Source organism: Myxocyprinus asiaticus, chromosome 44 (genome assembly GCF_019703515.2).
Source record: "Myxocyprinus asiaticus isolate MX2 ecotype Aquarium Trade chromosome 44, UBuf_Myxa_2, whole genome shotgun sequence".
In the NCBI taxonomy this organism is placed as follows: Eukaryota; Metazoa; Chordata; class Actinopteri; order Cypriniformes; family Catostomidae; genus Myxocyprinus; species Myxocyprinus asiaticus.
In genome coordinates this window covers 26,444,131-26,457,108 of record NC_059387.1, presented here as the reverse complement: position 1 = coordinate 26,457,108, position 12,978 = coordinate 26,444,131, and the positions used below count along the sequence as shown (strand labels likewise).

Genomic DNA, 12,978 nt, shown 5'->3' with positions numbered 1-12,978 from the left:
CATTTTGAAAATTTTTGCTTAAATTACATAAAATGTATTTTAAATCATAATTTTAAATTCATCCTATCAACCATTCTAGCCAAGTACATTCAAAATGTTTAATGAAATAAAAATCTAGTTAAAGATAATTCATGCATGTTTTCCAGTTTTTCCACAATACAGTAATAAAAAAAAACAATATTTACCTACATAAATTTATACAAAACTAATTTTTTTGAACAGGGTGTGCAAAACCTACTACTTCACCCAGTAACATTTTGGAATTCAGTTGTTATTTATTAATTTTATAACCCAACAATTATTTATTGTTGTCCAGTTTGCCATTATAATATGATAAAAATATTGTATTACTTTGAGGATTTGTTGTATACAATAGTAATATATTCCTGTCTTATTTTCTTTCACCTGGAGCTTATATTCTGACGCTATGGCTGTATTTTATGTAAGCATTGTAGGCAAAATTCTGAAGAAACACCAAGACACGGTGCAGCATGTATGGACATTCGTCCAGCGGGTGTTTACACAGTAAAACAATGGCAAAACAGAGCAGACGCAGGCAAAAAGACGTTCGTGTGAACAGCCCCAAACTCATCCGCTTGTGCGTCGCGAAACAATTTCGGACGGCCTATATATTTTTTCATAAATTACAAACCCGAACCCTACTTAAAAAAACTCAACTGTCCTGACCCCTGCGGCTTCTAAAGTAAGAACCGCTCCAAGAGCGCTGACAACAGCGTATTCGCACGTGTACCCAGAACAACATGTCACCCCTTAAGCATATTTTTGCGGAGCTTTCCAAACGGTGCGGGGCCCCCCCCCCCCGAGTCCGGGGTCCCACGCAATTGCGTGGTTTGCGTGGTAATTAAAACTGCTACTGCATTCAGTCAAGGCTGAGCAAGGGGGTGAGTGTGAACTATGCAGTGTATTTGTGTTTCATGCACTAAATGTCTGCGTGTTTTGCTAATAGTCTCTGTATTAAACAACGGCCTCCCACACATAGCACTGCACCAGTGACCACCATTACACCTGGAGAAGAAGAGCTGACAGGCAAATACAGTGTACAACATGACCACATTTAACGTTATCAGAACATTCTAACACTACACAGACCCATGTTCAAGAAAATCAGAAAATCAGATTGATCTTTTAATTTGAATCTAGTGAATTTCCTTAGTAAGATATATCTTGGTGGAGTGAACAAAACACTTTCCTTAATTAAAATTTTATTATTAAATTATAATTGTATGTGCTTTATTTACTTTTGCAAAGAGTAAAGGCCTATTCATACACAAATTTTCAGTATGAAGATTCTCATCCCAGACAGTATATGACTTTCTTTCTTCTGCTAAACACAAAGATTTTTAGAAGAATATCTCAGCTCTGAAGGTCCATACAATGCATGTCCACAGGGTCTAAAACTTAAAAGCATATAAAAAAATATTTTCATTTAAAAAAAAAAAAAAAAAAGCATGTAAAGGCAGCATAAAAGTAATCCATACGACTCCAGCGGTGCTCGTGCATTTTGCCACTTACTGGACAGGGGGGAGAATTTAAAGCAAAAAAGGACTTAATGGGATAGTTCTCCCAAAGAGGAAAATTCTCTTATAATTTTCTCACCCTCATGCCATTCCAGATGTGTATGACTTTCTTTCTTTAGCAGAACACAAACAATGATTTTTAGAAGAATACCTCAGCTCTGTAGGTCCATATAATGCAAGTGGATGTTGATTAGACCTTTGTGGCTCCTAAAAAGCACACAAAGAAAACATAGAAGTAATCCATAAGACTCCAGTGGTTAAATCCATATATTCTGAAGCAAGAAAATGGGTGTGGGTGAGAAACAGATGAAAATTTAAATCCTTATTTTATTCTAAATTTACACTTTCACTTTTACATCTGAAAGTCACATTTGGTGCCTGTTTAGTTTCACTTTCACATCTGAAAGTGAAAGTTAAAGTGGAAATTTAGAGTAAAAAAGGACTTTTACTGTATATTGTTTCTGAAGATATGGATTTAAACGCTGGATTCATATGGATTACTTTTATGTTTCCTTTATATTATTTTTGGAGCTACAAACGTCTGATCACCATTCACTTGCATTGTATGGACATAAAGAGATGAGATATTGTTCTAAAAATCTTTGTGTTCTGCTGAAGAAAGAAAGTCATACACATCTGGTATGGCATGAGGGTAAATGAAAATAGAATTTTCATTTTTGGATAAACTATCCCTTTAAAACTTACTTTCATTAGACGACTGACCTATAAAAGGCAGCAGAAACCAACATAATTAATAACATAACCAGTTATTCATATCAGCACTATGTGATTGTGAAAACATTTCAAGTTAAAGTACTTCTGATGTTTTATCTAGTGCTCTATGTAACACGGGTATATCTATGTATATTTTAGAGCTGAGAGGAAAGCAGAATGAATATGTAATGGATTTTCACGGGGCCGGATATGCAGAAAGAGCATGACAGCATTGCTGTAGAGCACTTCGTGAGTGAGAGAGAGAGAATGTAAACTCCCCTGACATGTATCAACATGGAGATTTATTTTTGTCTACGTACACTATGAAACAAATCGCCCCCAAATACACACCCACACAAGCTCACACACCCAGCAGAAAGAAAAGATCATACAGAATCACATGTGCACACATGCACTTAACCACACACACATATAAAACCCTAACAAATGAGCAAGTCTGTACAAACAGATTCAGGCTTTATATAGGCACCAACTAACCCATCTTTGAAAAGCCGGGCCACCTTTTTAGGCCTATTCATAGAGATCCGCTAATTTACGTCAACATGTGAGCTCTTATCTTGAATTCAGATGGTCAGAACAGTAATCAAATCATGGATTTGTCAGGAAGGATAAGTGCTTTGCACAAGTACAATGTGGGATGGCTTTGTTGCTTCTAACTGCCATTCAGGGACACAAAAGCAAAGCAGCAGAGCTTTGCACTAGCACGCATTTGACAGACAGCTACTTTCCATTCCGTGCATGGTGCATCAGTCCAAAACCTTTACATCTAACATGACATTAGCAACTGAGACAAGGAAAAAGCTTCACACGATGTAATTTTATCCATTCTCCAGAGGGCCACTGTAGGGTATGCAGGTGTACTGTAATAATGCAACCTACATATGCTTAAAGGAATAGTTCAGCCAAAATGAAAATTTTGTCATCTTTTACTCACCCTCATGTAATTTCAACTCTGTATGGTATTTTTTCTTCTTCTGTGGAACACAAAATGAGTTCAGTCTGGACCACTTCCGTCAAATGAATACTTGACTTGAATACTTGAATGAATACTTTATTCACCTATAAAGAATTAAAGCAATCTGTTCGCAATCTGGGCAAACTCTCCGCCTATCCATGCAGTTATGCATGGAGAGAGCAGGGAGTGCAGCAAATAAAACCCTACAGGGGTAACAGAACAGATCCAGCAGAATTATTACAACATTGTTCCATTTTTTAAAAAACATTCTGACAGTGCAACGTGGTACAATCCTTCAATGCATAATAGATTAAATGGACACTTAGGGTGGTTTCACATATAGTACGTTTTAAGTGAACCAAACCCAGTTCGGTTAAAGGGAACCAGCTGCAAATGACCTCAGTGCTTTTGGTATTCACAATATAAGTGGACTTAAAGGAGGACCCAGTTTCTTTTTTGGTCCTCTTCACATTAATGTGGTCTCAGACCCCTAGCTGTTCACACCACAGCTCCTTAAAAACTCAGACCCCACTGCAGCTAGGGCTGTCACCATTATGAAATTTTGCTGACAATATAATTATTTCATAAATATTTGCATAATTGATTATCATAATAAGCAATTGTCATACAAATTGTCATGCTTCTTAAGGTGTATGTAGGCTTATTACAGATAGGCCTACACTTTAAGTATATTAAGATATTTAACTTGAAATCATAAAATAAAACAAGGCTATATGATGCTTTGCACTATGAGGCTTTAAAAATATTGAATTTTTCATTAAAAAAAATTTGCACAGGGAAATAATTACATAAAAAGTAATATTTTATATGTTATATAATTTATGAAACCCAGACAACACCGCCAATTATATTACATTATGCAATAGTAATAATGTATACTGGATTTCTGTCCTAAATTCTTTACTCTCTCACGTTATGTTAAGGCTCTCCGATTTAACCTAGAAGCCCTTATTTCGCATGAAGGAAAACATTTGTAATTCTATGTGCATTTGAAAATATGTTCCTTTATCTATCATCTTGAGAGTAATGGAGCAAGCTGTCACAGATCCATCTGACCATTCTGCCACATTCACTCAACCCTCTCTCTCTCCTGATTACTGATCACCTGTACCTGCCTCTCATTACCGCGTCAATCAGCTCCTCTAGTTAAACCCCATTCAGCTTTCAATCACTGTCTGGTCTCGACAAAGAATGCAGACTCACTTACCTTGTCCTCCAAGCATCCTCCTCGCAAGACTCCTGGCAATTCCTCTCCACTCCAGCAATCCCGATCTCCTAACAATTCCTCTCCAGTGATCCCGTTATCATCCTCTCCAACGTAAGCACCCAGCTGTATGTTCGCCACCTTAAGAATATCCCTCTCCAGAATTATCCCAGTCCTTCATCACTGCTCATCACTACACGTCAGAACTATATCGCTTGATTACTATTCACCTGTTGGTTTTTGTTGGTTTTTGTTTGTGTTGCAATAAACTCCTGCCGTTGGGTTCAACACCATCTTCGAGTCTGGGTATTCCTGACAGAAGACCAGACTGACAGAAGCCATGAACCCAGCTGGTTCGGACCCAGTCCAGGAGCTGATTTACACTTTCCGACGAGCACTCATCCCTCCGGCAAATCCCTCAGAATCTCCGACCTCGCCTAGCACTTCCGCAATTTCTTCTCCAGTCTTTTCCGCCAGTCCCGTGGTCAATCCAGCGTCCTACTCTGGATCGGTGGAGGACTGCGGCGGCTTCTTACTGCAGTGTTCGCTCGTCCTAGAGATGCAGCCGCACCGTATTCCCATGGAGCATGCAAAAGTTGCTGACATCATCTCCTTGTTGGCCGGAAGAGCGCTACAGTGGGCCCATTCACTCTGGGATCAAAACAGCCCAGTAACACAGTCTCTGGATAGCTTCATCCAACATTTTAAGGAAGTGTTTGGATGATCTGAGGGTGACACTTCAGCAGCTGAACAACTCCATAATCTCCGTCAGGGTAACAGTTCCATCACCGACTATGCCCTCAAGTTCCGCACTCTGGCAGCATCCAGTGGTTGGAATGAGGCCGCTCTTCTCACCACCTATCGCCTGGGGCTCGAACCAATGCTACAGCTGCATCTCACATCCTATGACGACATCATGGGTCTGGAGCGCTTCATCCAACTCTCCATCTGAGTAACCAATCGAATGAAGCATTGCCTCGGAGTTGCTCTCTGAACAGTCCCTGATGTTTCCTCCATAGAAGTCCCCTTACCACTCTCCAGAACCTGATGGCAAACCCATGCAGATGGATGCTTTTCAGCTTTCACCGGCAGAGCACCAACGTTGGCTGAACCAGGGTCTGTGCCTGTACTGTGGTGTTGGACACATAATATCTGCATGTCCCGTTCGTCCTCCCCGTTCACTGGTAAGTCACGTGAACACTACTAAAATCTGTGTCTCTCCTTTGTTTACCAGTGTAACGATTACTACTCTTGGATTTTCTCTCTCAGTACCTGCACTCCTCTACTCTGTCTCAGCCAGCAACTTCTTCTCGGACGCACTCTGCCACCGGTTCCAACTCCAAAGATGTTCATGTGACCCCAAGCTCCAAATACACTCCATAGGCGGCAAGCCTTTAGGAAGGGGCATTATACATTACTGTGTGGGTCCCATCAAACTCCAAGTAGGAATTTTGCACACCGAAGACATTACCCTACTGGTTCTGGAGAGTTCCACCGCTGACATCATTTTGGGATGTCCGTGGCTCATTCAAAATTCCCCCGCCATCTCCTGGTCAACCGGTGATGTCCTGAAGTGGGGACCCCAGTGCTTTCCTTCCTGTTTTCCACATCTTCCCTCTCCTAGACCCAAGGTTTCTGCCAAGAGAACTCTTCCTCTCAGTCTTAACTCAACCTCCATCAAGAGCCCTACCAGTTTCATCCCTGTGGAAATCCCATCCTGCTATTCCCGCTTTCAGGATGTCTTCTGCCCCCTACATGCCTCACAACTACCTCCTCATCGACCATGGGACTGCACAATAGACCTAATCCCCGGTGAGCCAGTGCCTCGTGGCAAAATCTACCCTCTATCCATTCCTGAGCAAAAGGCCATGGAGGAATGTGGTGGTGGTGGCGTAGTGGGCTAAAGCACATAACTGGTAATCATAAGGTTGCTGGTTCCACAGCCATCACCATTGTGTCCTTGAGCAAGGCACTTAACACCAGGTTGCTCCAGGTGGATTGTACCTGTAATAAGTGCACTGTAAGTCGCTTTGGATAAAAGCGTCTGCCAAATGCGTAAAATGTAAATGTAGGAAAACACTGAGGAGGCCCTCAATCAGGGTTACATCGACCCTTACACTTCCCCTGCTGCTTCGAGTTTCTTCTTCGTAGCAAAGAAGGACGGAGGTCTAAGACCCTGTATCGACTACCGCTCCCTCAACAAGATCATGGTCAAGTTCCGATACCACTTCCCCTTGTCCCTGCTGCTTTGGAACTGTTGAGAGGAGCCACTATCTTCACTAAGCTGGACCTTCGCAGCACGTACAACCTCATTCGGATTCGAAAGGGGGGTGAATGGAAGAAAGCCTTCGTGACTCCAACCGGCCACTATGAGTACCTGGTGATGCCATATGGTTTGGTCAATGCCCCCTCCGTATTCCAGGGCTTCATGAATGAGGTGTTCCTAGAGTATCTCCATCGATTCATCCTCGTTTACATCGATGACATTCTAGTATACTCCCGGAACGAGACCGACCATGTCTACACGTCGCACTTGTGTTGGAAAAACTGAGAGAATACCATCTGTACCTTAAGGCTTAGAAGTGTTCCTTCCATTAAACCTCCCTCCAGTTCTTAGGTTACATCATCAGCCCAGAGGGCATTCAGATGGACGAGGGGAAAGTGAAGGCTGTGCAATCCTGGCCCACTCCTACCACCATCAAAGAACTTCAATGCTTCCTTGGTTTTGCCAACTTTTACCGCCGCTTCATTCAGAAACTACAGTACCCTCTCTACTCCTTTAACCTCCCTTCTCGGATCTAAACCCAAAAAACTATCATGGAACCCTGAGGCTTCACACACCTTCCAACTCCTTAAGGACGCTTTCACCTCAGCCCAACTACTTGTACACCCAAACAAACCATTTGTAGTTGAAGTTGACGCCTCCACAAACGGCGTAGGAGCTGTCCTTTTCTCAGCAGCAGGGGAACCATCTCTACTTCATCCATGTGCCTTTTTCTCCAGAAAGCTCTCCTCGGTGAAGCAAAATTACGACATCAGAAATCGGGAGCTTCTGGCTATCAAACTGGCCCTGGAGGAGTGGCGACATTGGCTAGAGGGGGCTCAACATCCCTTTTTGGTACTGACTGACCACAAGAATCTTGAGTACCTCAGAGAGGCTCATCGCATTTGCGAAGCCACTGCCACTGAACCAGCTCCGTCGGTGTGCCCCGCCGACAAAACTTCCTCCCAACATTTATCACTCACTGACTCTGCACACTCCTCCTTAGGCACTGGCCACCCTGGGACCCTGGTGGCCACGCATGGATAAAGATGTCAGAAGGTTTGTCCAGGGATGTCCGGAATGTGCAATATTTCGAACCTCATTACAGCTTCCTACCGGTAAACTCCTTCCGCTGCCTGTCCTGCGCTGACCCTGGTCACATCTAGGGGTCGATTTTTATCTCTGATCTGCCTTCCTCTGAGGGATACACCTGCGTATTGGTGACCGTGGATCGTTTTTCTAAAGCCTGCAAATTAATCCCTCTCAAGGGACTTCCCACCACCCTAGAAACTGCAGAGGTGCTCTTTAACCACGTATTCTGAATCCCAGAAGACATAATTTCCAACCAAGATCCCCAGTTCATCTCCAGAGTCTGGAGGGCTTTCTTTAATCTCTTGGGGGTGACTGTCAGCCTCACATCTGGGTACCATCCGCAGAGCAATGGGCAGACAGAAAGGAAGATCCAGGAGATCAGCCACTTCCTCAGAACCTTTTTCCATGACCGCCAGAACCATTGGAGTTGTTTCCTGTCCTGGGCCGAGTACGCACAGAACTCCCTACGTCAGCCCTCCACCAACCTCGCACCTTTCCAGTGCGTACTCTGCTACCAACCTCCTGTCTTCCCCTGGTCTGGAGAAACATCTGATGTCCCATCTGTCGACCATTGGTTTAGAGAAAGCGAGAGGGCCTGGGACTTAGTTCATCACCACCTGCAGCACGTCACCAGAAGATCCATGCTGATGCCCAGAGGTCCCCAACTCCCATTTACCAACCTGGGCAGAAGGTGTGGCTCTCCACGAGGGACATCAGGTTATGCCTCCCATGCAAAAAGCTAAGACCCCGTTACATTGGTCCCTTTACCATCTCCAGACAAATAATCCTGTCACTTACCTTCTCGAATTCCTCCTCCTCCCCCCCCAGCCACTTAAGATAGAAGACGGACCGGTCTACACAATCTGAGACTTCCTGGACTCCCGACGCTGCAGTGGTCGTCTCGAGTACCTCGTGGACTGGGAAGGTTATGGCCCCGTTGAAAGATCTTGGATTCCAGGAGACGACATCCTGGACCCGACCCTACTCTCCGACTTCCACGACTCTCACCCTAACTGATCAGCTCCACGTGGACGGGGTCGGGAAGCTTGTCCCTCTGGAGTGGTCCGTGGAGGGGGGTGTAATGTCACGGATCCATCTGACCCTTCTGCTACATTCACTCAACCCTCTCTCTCTCTCTCTCTCCTGATTACTGATCACCTGCACCTGCCTCTCACCGCATCAATCAGCCCCTCTACTTAAACCCCATTCTACTTTCAATCATTGTCTGGTCTTGACAAAGAATACGGACTCACTTACCTGGTCCTCCAAGCATCCTCCTCACAAGACTCCTAGCAATTCCTCTCCACCCCAGCGATCTCGATATCATCCTCTCCAACATAAGCACCCAGTTGTAAGTTCGCCACCTTAAGAATTATTGTTTGACGACTATTCACCTGTTGGTTTTTGTTTGTGTTCCAATAAACTCCTGCCATTGGGTTCAACACCGTCTTTGAGTCTGGGTATTCCTGACACAAGCAAGCGTCTCCTCTTGCGAGTCATTTATATTGTGTGTATGAGTCAAGAACATTTGCCTTTGCACAAGTATAATTAAAGTTAAACTATAAAAACCCTCGCTTGTATTTTTGTGGGAGGTTGGCGCGACTCTCCGTAGATGGTACGCCCATCAGAGCACTTTAACCTGTTGATGTGCATGCCTCCCCACCCCCCCCCCCCCACCAGAACTGATGTCACTTTGATTAAATTAGTTCATATTTACTATAGTTAAAAAAAGTTCATAATGTTGACAAATTATACAGATGTATAATTTGTCAACATTATGAACCATTTTGAACAACACATTTATATAGTAAATGTAAAAAGGCAAAGTAAAGTCAGGCCCATGCATCAACAGCGGTTCATCTGCTCTGCTCTGAATGCGGTTGGTCTGTTCATTTGAGGTGCTCAAATAATACTAGAATGGAATATGAGACACAAAAACACGTCATGGTAATCATGGTCTGGGTTGTAATTCTGACTGGAATATGAAGTATGTAATACAGGTACTTATGTCATAAAATGCCAAACGGACTGGTACCTCTTTGCTTTCACATCGCACAAATCAATCGAGCCATAAAAGGACCCACAAACAAACCATACTCAGACCACATCCTGAGGTGGTCTGAGTACGATTCGCTTTTGGGTCATTTTGGGGGGTCTGAGACCACTTGGGTTGTTCACATATATGCGTTATACTGCTCTGAGAGTTGGAGTGCTCAAATGAGCTAGGTGTGAAAATGCCCTTAAAGAACTTCAAGTACTGTGTATCAAGTTAATAGATCAAGAACAAGGCTCAATAACACTTAAGATAGGAATTCCAAACTGGCAAACAGTTGTAGTCTTGGAGCACAGAACAAAAGACAGATGTAGAGAAAACTAAAAAAGCAAAGCTGCCGTATAAGAAGTGTAGCTGGGGATGGAGGAGGGTGTTAAGTGCAGCCAAAGTCTTTCTAGCAAGTCAGTCCACTGTCGGCCATCTTTGGAACACTCCCGGGAGACTGTTTCCAGTCATGCCAGTGCAGCTCCTATCTACTTGAATGGGGGAACACCGAAATCTAAAAAACTGTTGGTCAAGATTCCGATCAAAGAAAATATTTCAAATCAGCAATTAAATATGATAATATTGGAATCATAATTTGTGCTTCTTTAACTCTCATTACACTAAAACATGCAATTTTCATGGCTTTTATAGCTAATGTGCATTAACGAGTTGATTGACAGGCAATGTCTGTATCTAAAAGTTGATTGGCTCTATTACCTGTAAGGCGGGACTTGGTTGGGCATTCCAATATTTCCTGTTCATTTACAGTAAATAGAAGTGGTCCATCTCTGCTAAATAATCTCTGGTGCAGCTTGCATCCATGCAATGGAGAGGCAGCAACAACAAAGAATAAACGGAGGACTTAAATAGGACTGCTCTTAAAAGTATCAGAATTGTATTGGTAGACGTCATGATCAGCTGAGCATCAGCTGATTGCGAGCTTGACTCATCTGACCTGCCTGAACTGATGCTATGCTTGATTTCCTTATAGCAGAATACCAAAGCTGTTCTTCTCCATGCAAAGTAACTGATTGATGACCACTGCTGTCAAGCAAGATTTTCAAGACTTTTGAATTAAATTTCAGTCCGTTCCTCACACAAAGCTATCATATGACTTCAGAAGACTTGGAAAATAGAGCAACGTCATTTGGACTATATGAATGGTGCTTTTGGAATATGTTTGGAGCTTGACACCCCCTGGTCCCCATTCACCTTCATTGAATGTGTAGCAGGATAGAGTGTCACCTCCCTGTAAAAGTGATTTGTTACACTTATCATGCGACTGATTAAGATCAACCAACCAGCACCTATGCTCTTGTGTATAATAAGGCTCAGACATGTCACCTGTGAGTGTGTCACAGTTGTGTGGCCACCCATTCTTGGACTGGACTGCATCACTTGGGTATGCATCATTGTGAGAACTGCCCGTTTGGTCATCACTCATCTCCTGTTCTGCATAATGTTGTGGTAGCTGTATCGCTAACTGACTACGGTGTATATGCGTTAGCTAATGCCCGTTTACCTGTTGTAGCTGGGTTAGTGTTGGATCCGCTGCTGTCTGTCTTCGCTATGTGTTGACTACTGAGTCTTTTCCAGGTATGTTGCTTTTAATGGGTAAACCGCTCGTTGTTGTGAGCCTGAGTTGTGTGTCTCGTTCACATGCTGGTAACAGGCTGCTGTTGTTTACACTTTGAGCAACAGAATATTATGGTTTTCAGTACTCTCCGGTATGTAAAATGACAGTCGTTATTATCGCTCGGGATGGAAACATTTTTAGTTTTAATTATTTGCTTTGTTTCTGGTAGGTTGACTTGCATGTCTGAGGCTGTTCTCTTCTCCCGGGCTGTGGGTTTTTGAGTGCTAATCTTGTCAGATCTCCTCATTGATGGACGGCGCAGCTGTTTTGCTCCTGTATTTGTTTATGCTTTTCTTTTTTGTTTCTCTCTTGGCATTGGGTATTGCCAGTGTTGTGATGTGCCCCATGTGTTCTGCGGAATAACTTTCACTCCATCTCAAAGCTTTGTTCTGACACACATGTATACAGTATATTATATACATTAGTGTGGTTTGTTGCTTATCCATTGGATAATCTTTTTGTTGTTGTTATTGTTTTCATTCTTTTTAGGAGCTGAAAATCCCCGGGGTAGGGAGGCTAGCTGTCTCCATCCCCTGGTGGTGGTGTTTCCTCACTGAGTGCCGAGCCTTGCCTCTTGCATTCAATTTATCACTCTGTGTGTGTGTGTGTGTGAAGTGCTTTTTAGGGGATCAGATAAGCTCTCAGCTAGCCTACCCTGCTACCGGTAAGCATCAGCCCTGAAAAGTCTCTGTTTTTGTTTGTTTTGTTCTGTGTGGAGTAAATTGTGAATATTTTCTCTGGTACATAGGCGAGTCTGTTCAACCCAGTCAACAACAGGTTTTATCAGTTTATTGTTTTTTGTTCATTTCAATAAAGAAATCTATTTTTGTACTGGTGCCCATGTCTCTCTGCCTCTTTTTGGTAACAAATCTGTGTGCCCTTTTTGGATTATAATTACCCTGGGTAAAGTCCCAGTGTGGCGTAGTTGGTTTAATTCTACAATTTGAAGTATATGTAAGCAAATTTGCTAGTTTTTCCTACTTGGTCAATTCCCGCTTCACCACATTCGGAAAAGAGCAGCTCTGATATTCTGCTTAACTTCTCCTTTGTTCCAAAAAAGTTTTGATGTTCTTTCTGGTCTGAAATTGCATGTGGGTGAGTAAAAAATGCCAAAATTTAAATTTTCAGGTGAACTATCCCTTGAACTGCAGATGAGGAGGGTTAGGTTGAGCCTTTTAGTGCCCACATAACCCAGAGGCACCTACTTAGCTGAATGTACCTGGTACAATCAGAATGGGAGAGATATATCTGTTCTAGCCTATACAATCCATTAACCTCTGTCAAACGATTGAAAATATACCTGTCTAAACACCAGGTTGAGAAAGTGCAATGCATTGCTTTTTTTAAGAGCTGCTTGGCGAGGAAAAAAAGTATGATAATAACTGGGGTAACAGCTAATGGAGCATATATTATGTTTGCTATGATTCACTGGAGAAAAGTTCAGCCATACATTAGAAAGCTTGATTCAAAATAACTTTGTTCTATATTCATAAGTC

The 12,978-nt window shown here is 42.9% G+C and overlaps 1 protein-coding gene across 1 annotated transcript in view; it reads right to left on the bottom strand.

The window, feature by feature from the left end:
- The window catches only part of vipr2 (vasoactive intestinal peptide receptor 2), a 59,861-nt gene that overhangs the window by 28,656 nt on the left and 18,227 nt on the right, over positions 1–12,978 (bottom strand). The gene's annotated exons all lie outside the window — the stretch shown is intronic.